Raw genomic sequence first — 10247 nt, 5'->3', positions numbered from 1 at the left:
TGCTTGAAAGGAAGGGTTTGGATTTACCAACTAGCAACTTGGAAGTTGGAACTAGGTTCAGTTGTTGAAACCGAGGGCTCAGGAAACTTCCACTGCATACAACAATTAAACAAGTCTATTCATAATTTATAAAAAGTTTCAATCAAAAAAAAAAAAAAAACAGTCCTTTAATTAAGCATGTAGTACATACCCATATAATTCATGATTTTTAATTTTTTTGTTTAATAATATTTTTAATTACTGTTACTTTTTTTTTTAATTTAAATATAAGTTAGATTGCATTTTAGTCCTCATATGAATTCTCATCACCAGTACACTTCAAAAGGCGTTGTGATTTATTAAGAATAAAATATGAATGATTTAAAAGACTACCAACTTCTCAAGTTTATAATATTTATGGAGTTTGTGGGAGCATGAAGACATCAATGTAGAAGAGAAGGCAAGACACATCCATATCAACAGGAGCTTAGTTGCAAGCGTCGTCCAATGCTTCAATTAGGCAGATTGAGCTTTTGTGTACACACTTGTCAGTAGCCCAGAGGAAAAGGACCCTACACTTTGCACTCTTCCAAATCTTTCCTCATGTTTTTTTTCTTTTCAAATTTACACGTTCCAATCCATTCTTTTCACTATATTATAAAATCTTTATTATAAAATAAATATTTTTTTTAGACTCTCTCTCTTCATAGCTATTCATTTCCCTACCTACTAATTTCCTTACCAAAAAATAGGGGACTGGTTTTGGGGGAAATTCTCATGTGTTTCTTTTGAGAGGTAGGTCTGAAAGGATTTTTTAGGGAGCTTTCAGAAAAACAAATGGGGTGAAAGAGAAGAAAGAATAGAGAAAGAAAGAGACTTTGGGAGAAGGAGTCTGGACTGGTTTTTGGACAGCTTTGGGGGGGTTTTCTTTTGGGAACTGTGGAGAGCGAGAGAGGTCTGGACTGGTTTTTTGGAGATAGAGAGAGCAAAAGAAGCCGAGAGAGGAGGCAAGAAGCAAAGAAGATAGGATAATGCTCTCAGGTATAACCATTATAGCTCCCTACTCATTTCATTTTATGATACTACTCTTGATCCTTTTACTGCAATTATTTTGAATGTTGCCCTCTGCCTACCTTTTTGGATCCTCTAGAATGTTGTTCATTTTTTATTTTTTAGTTTTTGAGGTGAAGAGGATTTAGAAGATAGAGCCAAAAGAGGAGACTTACGGACTGGCAGTAGGTGGTGAGAAGATCTAGAGATTTCTCTCTTTTTTGAGGAGATTTAAAAATAACAATGCTTTGACATGAAGAGTTATTGCAAAGGTCATGAATAAGGTTAAATTCGTAGGATTTTTGGGTATAATTGACAGGGCACAATGGACTTAATTGTATATGTTCAATTTGGAATCCATTTAATGTGTTTCTCATGGAAAATGAATGTGGTGCAAGAGACTCTAATATGATAATTTTTAAGAATTTTCTTATATTACAAAAGTTTCTAAATATTTACAGTAGATATCTTTGTTGTGCATGTTGTATAATTTTAACCTCTTCTTATCAATTTTCATTCATTGATATAAAGAATATTGGTTATCTTAAAGATCAATTCTATATGCATAATTAAAATTAACAGCTAGTTTCTTGATCTTCTAACAATTTTCCTCTCCATTTGTTATGGTGTTGTCTTGCAGATTTGTTGAGTGGTTGTTGAGTAGCTGATATTTCTTTGCATTAAGGTTAGTAATAATTTGGGCTTCACTTCTTCTTATATTTGATTATATGCTTGATAATTCAATTTGTGAAGTATGTTTTCCTCTTTTTTGTTATGCATCAAATTAGTTGATTGATCAAAATATTTTATTTCTTTATATGAATCTAGAAATACATACTTAAATTTTAAAAAATATTTCTAATAGTGATAGCATGTTAATATTCATATATGTAGTATTTATTTTCAATTTTTTCCCTTATATAGGAAATACTTATTATGTTTTACTAAATTATTTATGATATTAAAGGTTCAATTAATTTAGCATATTATTATGATTAGAAAATTGTGCTAAGAACAAAAAAAGGGCTATGTGTCACATACTACCTTGAGGTTGTTGAATCATTTTTTTATTTATGAAATATAAAGGACATTCTCTCTTATCTATATGGTTATAATGCATCAGTTTTCTTGCTGAGTTTCCTAGTTAATCCGAATCACTAAATTGCCGCACAAATGCTGATTCGCAACATGTGACCTTATTTAAAAAATCTTGCAAATTATATGATTTGTTTTAGAAGCCTTCTTGAACACATGCACATGTACCTGATTTACAAAAAAAGTTAAAGAAGTAAATTTCTCATTTTTATTCTTCATATATGCATGCATAAAACCTTAGACTTCCGTTCAAGTATCTTTGTGTGACAAATTTTTTTCTTATTACATGTTAGAGACATTGAAGTTGTCAAAGAGTGAAAATGGTCCTATCAATGAAGTAGTTTCAAATTGACAACTTCTTAATTTGTCTAACATGTGATTAAAATTTTGTCTACAAATTATGCTTGAATTGTCCGGTTGGACAGTATAGGATAACATAATGTCTATGAAATCACCCTCATATGCTTCGTTCATTTCTTAAAATTTCGATAACATTTCCTTTTGTTCTCTGGGTGCATATTTGGACAAGGTTAAATAATGTCTTGCCCATTTCGTGTACTTGGAGAACTATGGGGAAATGCTGTCGAAATTTTGTTGAAGTATAACGAAGCTTATTAGTGGTTGAGTCATAGGGATTATGCATTCCTATATGGAATAGGAACTACCACCTAAATTAGGAAGTTGGATATATTAGAATGCATAAGACACTCATCATATGTTGATATGCTCAAATTACTTTTTTTTTTTTTTTTTTTTGTGTATTCTTAAATCATCATGGTCCATTTTTATTATAATTTTTATTTATAAGGTTTATGTCTTAGGTAGAAAATTTATAAACTTATTTTTTTTATTCTAATATGAACCTTAAGATTCTCTCTTTGTTGTTGAGATTTTAACTTTAAGAATAAGATTCTAGAAGGCCTACAACACAAAGTTAAGATTCAATGTAATTTGTTTTAGAAGCTTTTTGTAACTATATTGGTATAAATTTTAACTTTTTTTTTTTCTCTACAATTTTGATCTTTCATAGTCATACCTTTAGAGAAAATTACTAACATTGGAATGTGAATTATAACTTATATCTTCCTTCTATTTAATGTTAGGTAGAATAATAAGTACTTTAATATTGTCTTTATGTGTTTATTAAGACATCATATTATAATTCATGAATCTATAGTGTTCACTACTTCTTAGTTGGTTGTTATTTAAGTGAGCATTGACATTATAATGATCGTATCGTTGGTTGATAATCCTTATTGAACTTCCCCTATGATTTTTCTTTTCCAAATTTTTTATGGATTAATTAATTACATTGTTGGTTTTTCTTTACCTTTTGTCGGTTGTTTTAAATTGATGGTCTTGAGTTTCCATCAGTAATATTTACCTAGAATCGTAACTTCAAGATCCAATGCAACATACAGGAACTACTATTAACGCATATAGCTACCAAGCTCATTAAGGAATAAGGATTTCGTATATGTGAAAATAGGAATTTGCCTATGCAAAGAACAACACCTCACCTTTGCATCATTCTATCACAAGATAAACTAGTTGTGCATGAGCAATTTCTTTACTTTATATGTGTGAGTATGACCATGTAATAGCGAGACTATGACCACATTGTTTTCACTTAATTTATCTCATTTCCTTATTTCACATATGGTATATACAAATATGCATACATACTTACATACATATGTGTGTGTGAGTCTAAATTTATGCCTATACATCATTGATGATTGTATCAGATCTAAGAAGATGGATAGGAGTTGGATGCAACTACAAAATAGACTTTGTAATGAATATGTTGAAGGTGTGAGAACATTTATTCAGGCAGCAAAGCAACACTTAAGAGTGGATAATAAGACACGTTGTCCATGTCGACAGTGTTTAAATGTAAGATTCCAAGATTTGATCATAGTTGAACAACACCTAATTAGATATGGGTTTTCAAGTAGTTACAATAGATGGATACATCATGGTGATGAAGTTGAAGGTGTTTCACATGCGCAGCCTGATATGTGTAGTGATAGTAATGGGTGTGCGATCAATGACAACTATGTTGATGATGAAATTAATGATGCAATAAATGATATGCATGGGCCAAGAAATAAAGAAGTTAACTCGAATGAATCTATTGGTCATGAAATAGGTAGAAATGGGAAGAATATTGATTATTTGTTTAGTGAAGCTCATCGAGAGTTGTATCTAGGTTGTACTAAGTTCTCAGCTTTGAGTTTTCTTGTAAAGTTGATGCACATAAAGGTTCTTAATCGATGGAGCAATAAGTCATTTGACATGTTGCTCGAACTACTACTTGATGCTTTTCCAGACGGAGCAAACATTCCAAAATCACATTATGATGCGAAGAAGATGTTGCGAGATTTTGGTTTAGGATATGATTCCATTCATGCATGCAAGAATGATTGTGCACTATTTTGGAAAGAGAATGAGACGTTTCACAATTGTCCCGTGTGTAACGAACCAAGATATAAAAATGGAAAGATCCCTCAGAAAGTGTTACGACATTTTCCATTAAAGCCAAGGCTACAAAGATTGTTTATGTCAAGATATACATCAGCTGATATGCGATGGCATAAGGAAAAAAGATTCCATGAAGATGGAGTGTTGAGGCATCCGGCAGATTCAGAGGTATGGAAGGATTTTGATAATCAATATCCTTGGTTTGCTCAGGATGCTAGAAATGTGAGGTTGGGCCTTGCAACTGATGGTTTCAATCCATTTGGTACTATGAGTAACAACTATAGTATGTGGCCAGTTGTCCTTGTGCCATACAATATGCCACCTTGGAAGTGTATGAAGGAAAGTTTTTTCATGATGTCATTACTTATTCCTGGGCCACATGCTCCAGGTAAGGATATTGACATATACTTACGCCCTTTGGTAGATGAGCTTAAAGAGTTATGGCATGATGGTGTCCATACGTTTGACATGTCAAGTGGAGATTATTTTCGCATGCATGCATGTCTACTATGGACTATACATGACTTTCCTGCTTATGGAAACTTGTCTGGTTGGAGCACAAAAGGGTATAAGGCATGTCCTACTTGTAATGAAGACACATCCTCACAGGGCATTAGAAGCAAAATATGTTATATGGGTCATAGGAGATTCTTACCGCTTAATCATAGTTGGAGAAGGAGTCGACAACATGATGGTAAGCCTGAACATAGACCACCACCTAAGACACTATCTGGTGAGGATATTTTACAACAATTGTCTCATGTTTATAATTCTAGGCCTGGTAAGCATATAAATAATAAAGACAAGAAAAGGAAACGAGGGCCTGAAGAATTAAATTGGACGAGAAAGAGTATTTTTTTTGAGTTGGAGTATTGGTCAAAACTTAAGATGAGACATAATATTGATGTCATGCATGTTGAGAAGAATGTCTGTGATAATGTGGTCAATACCTTGTTGAACATTGTAGGGAAGACTAAAGATACTGAGAAAGCTCATTTGGACTTGGCCGACATGAAGATAAGGAATGAGTTACATCTTCAATTGAAAGGAAATAAGCTATTAAAATCCCATGCATGTTATACCTTGACTTTCGAAGAAAGAAAAGAATTTTGTAAGTTTCTAAAGTCAGTCAAGTTTCCAGATGGTTATGCAGCAAACATATCTAGAAATGTAAACATTAGCGATGGGAAGATTTTAGGGTTAAAATCTCATGATTGTCATGTCTTGCTTCAACGGCTTCTCCCTGTTGGTATTCGTCCTTACTTAAATAAGGACATATGTACTGCATTGGTTGAATTATCTGGATTCTTCCAAAAGTTATGTGCTAAGACATTGTACGTTGCGGACCTAGAAAGATTAGAGGAAGGAATTGTCATAATATTGTGTAAACTTGAAAGGATATTCCCTCCGGCTTTCTTTGATATTATGATCCACTTAGCAGTGCATTTACCTCGTGAGGCTAAGCTTGCTGGACCAGTAAGCTATCGGTGGATGTATCCATTTGAGAGGTATTTTACATACATTTAACTATATTAAAAAATAATGAAATTTATGTAATGTTATCATGTGATAAATAAAATTGTTTTTTTTTTGGTACTTTTCTTTCATATTTAGGAACTTGGGCACCTTAAAAAAATATGTTAGAAATAAAGCTTGACCAGAGGGTTCAATTGCTGAAGCATACACTGTGAATGAAGCTTTAACATTTTGTTCAATGTACCTTCATGGAATTGAAACATGTTTCACTCGAGATGAAAGGAATGAGGATAATCGAGAAGAACAAGCTAGTGGCCATTTATCTATTTTCTCACAACAAGCACGACCAATAGGTGGTCGACAATTACAACAACTTTCGAAAGAAGAATTGGAAAAGGCACATTGGTATGTCATAAACAATTGTCGTGAGTTGCAACCCTATTTAGAGTAAGTGTTAACCAATCTTGTGCGAGTTGTTTAAATATGTTTTTTTTTAGAGCATTTGTGTAATATAACACCTTATATACACACTTTTGTGAACAATGCACATGTAGTGAGCACTTGGATGAGTTACGAAGGATAAGTGCTTCAAATTTGGAGTTGGAACAAGAAAAATATTTTCCTAAGTGGTTTAAAGATCATGTAAGTTATTAATCATGTCTTTCATATTTCTTAATGGTAGAGTATATATTTTAACAACAACAATTAAAATGCATTTTTCTTATTACAGATGAGACAAATGCGTATTAAGCATCCATCTGAAGTCACGAAAGAACTATATTCATTGGCATGTGGACCAGATGCTCGAATTCACACATATACAGGATGTATTGTAAATGGAGTTCGTTTTCACACAAAAGATCGTGATGATCATCGAATTACCCAAAATAGTGGCATTTGTGTTTCAGGGGAGCATGATGGAGAAAATGTTAATTTTTATGGTGTTTTAACCAATGTGCTGGAGTTAGATTATTTATTTGGGTATAAGATTATCCTTTTCAAGTGCAAGTGGTTTGACACAAATCACCAAAGGAAAAAAATACAACAAGATCCACACTTTACCATCATAAACATTAGTTCTACTTGGTATGAAAATGATCCATTTGTACTAGCTACTCAGGCTTATCAAGTGTTCTATCTTGATGATTATAAAAATGGCCAAAATTGGAAAGTTGTGCAAAAGGTTCAACATAGACACTTGTGGGATATTTTAGAGGTGGACAGTAATATAGAAGTTGATGCAAATTTTGACGAGACAAACAAAGATGATGCTTACCAAGAAAATGAGTCATGTGATATTGAATGGTCATTTGAACTAGATGATCAATTAGAACGTTTTGATCGCATTAATGTTAATCCAGAAGTCATAAATAATAACATTTTGTGTATGGGTGATAGAAATGATGATGGTGATGATGATTTCATATGTGATGATATAATAGAAGAAGATATCATTGTTGATAATGATAACATTGTGGAGGAGTGGCTTTCAAGTGAAAGTGAGAGTGACTAAACATGCAAGTATGATATTTAAATGATACTATGTTTTCCATTATCATGTTTTACTAATTCATTTGATCTTTACATATATATGTTTTATTCAAATTTCATTATTTTATTGATTACAAGTTCTCACCTTATTAATAATAGCTGCCTTTCTATATACATATTTTCAGCATAGTTGTAGATGGCTCCTGGAAAAAGACCACGTCCACCTATCATACCTAAGCAGTTAGAGGATAATGTGAATGCAGGTCATATCGATTTTTAATTAAAATTGACTTGTTAAAATATATGTTTGACATTTTTTTTTGTTTAATGAGTTAATGATGTCAAATTAACACTTATACATTAAAATGCTCAGCACATAAGATGACAAAGAATGACATTCAAAGACTTAGTACTGATCAACTCAGCCAAGGTCAAGAAGGTATTCCTCCGTTAGTGCAAACTAGTGGGACATGTAAGAGGTTAAACACCAACCTCACAGTGGAAATGATTTTTGACATAGGTAAAGAAGTTGAAATACTTTATATAAATGTTCTAAATAAGTTCATGTAGATTAACAAAATATATGTTCTTGTCATTATTTAGCACAAAAGAGGACACGAAGTGGAAGGATTATAGGTACAAGTCCAATCAAGGAAGCTAATAGAACTCCTCCAAATGTGCAAGTTGATGTTGCTCATACTAGCCTCAACAGAAACTCCACAAGTAAGCATGCATGTTTAATTGGTTTAATTAGATATGTTGAAATAAAAAATTGATTTTTATTTTTTATTTTTTTATTGTTGTAGATGTAACAATATTGAAGGTATAAAAATATAAACTTAGTTAAGTCCCTTTGTAATTTATAAATTTATTATTAGAGATTTAATGTATTCATTTTATTTCATATGTATAACTAGATCAAATGGCTATACATTTAACTTCAATGACTTAATTTCTATTAATTGATATAATTTCTTAATGCTTAGCACGTAAGATGACTGATAATGATAGCAAGAGAGGAGGCATAGACCGACAACTTCAAGGTGTTGGGAATCTAGAGAACACTACAACTAATGCGACATTGCAAGCCAATGGAACACATAGTAGGCATCAAAACAACTCCACATGTAAGCATATTGAACTAGTTTAATTAGATAAGTTACCTCACAATTTGAAATTGTGATTGTTTTATTACTGTTATATGCTTACTAGTGCTAAAGCTATAAAAGCGTAAACTTGGCTAACTCCATTTGTATTTGCTCTATTCATTATCTTAAAATCCATTCCTTTTTATTTGAAATATAACTAAACTAAAGTGTTATAATTTATTTGTATGAAAGAAAAAAAATACCTATATTATTTATTATTATTTTAAATGTATTAGACTATATTATGAAAAATATGCTTTGCAAAATCATTTTTTATAGAAACCATCTTGGTGTTGAACAACATCATATATGTCATTAATTAATTTGTATAATTTCTCAATGCTCAGTAAGCAGGATGCCGTGTAGTGATAGTCAGAGAGTTGATACATTTCTACCTATGCAAGATATTGAGAATGGAGATGACACCCCAATTCCCCTTCCAACATTGCAAGATTGTGGGACACCAAGAAATGTTAACAAAAACTCAACTCGTAAGCATGTTGAATTGGTTTAATTGGATAGGTTAAAGAAAATTTGGAATTTTTCTTCTTGTTGTCATAGACTTAACAATATTAAATCTATATAGGCATTAAAAAAACTTTAACTTTTATTTTTGAAATATAGTCAAATTTAGTCTAAATTATGCTTTATTAGTATGTTTGTTTAACAAATTTCTTTATGTTCAATGAAGTTATATGTGCTAATTAATTCTTATAATTTTCTAATGCTCAGCTCGAAGGATGACTCGTAGTCACAGTCGGATAGTTGGTATAGATGAACTCATGCAGGGTTTTGGGAATGTAGAGGACACCATAGCCCCTGCAATAATGGACACGAGTGAGACACCTTTTGATCCCAATAACAACACCTCTACCATGGATGCTGATTCTACCACTGGTAAGGATGTTGGATTAGTTTATATATGTATATATATACATATATATATTCAACAGGTTCAGTTGCATCACCTGAAATTATTAATTTTCATTGTTTAAGTTGCATTGAAATTAAATGAACTTTCTACTAATATAATTTAATCACAACAAACATTTGAGACTTTAGTGTACATATGGATATACTTCTATGTAAGTTAGATTATCTTATGGAAAACATCATAAATAGAGATTAATCAAGTTTATGTGCATTACTTAAGAAACACATTAATTTTCATAGTTTTTTATTTAAGTTGAAACAAAATTAGATGATCTTTGTACTAATATAATTTAATCACAACAAACATTTGAGACTTTAGTGTTATGAAAACATTTTATTGGATTCACTTCTATATAGTTATAATATAGAAATTATCTATATAAGTTGGACTACCTTATGGAGATTTTAATAAAACAATTACTATAACAACATTCTATTTGTTTTTACAAATATTTTATGTGAACTAATTATTGTTAATGATCAATGCATAGGACGTAGGAAAGTTCGGGGGGACAGTCGAGGTGTTGGGACAGACAAATTGATCCAAGCAAATGGAAGTCGACCACTTGGTGGGGTTGAGATTAAACCAGA

This window comes from Vitis vinifera, chromosome 13 (genome assembly GCF_030704535.1).
Source record: "Vitis vinifera cultivar Pinot Noir 40024 chromosome 13, ASM3070453v1".
NCBI classification, from domain to species: Eukaryota; Viridiplantae; Streptophyta; class Magnoliopsida; order Vitales; family Vitaceae; genus Vitis; species Vitis vinifera.
This window is presented reverse-complemented; position numbering follows the sequence as displayed.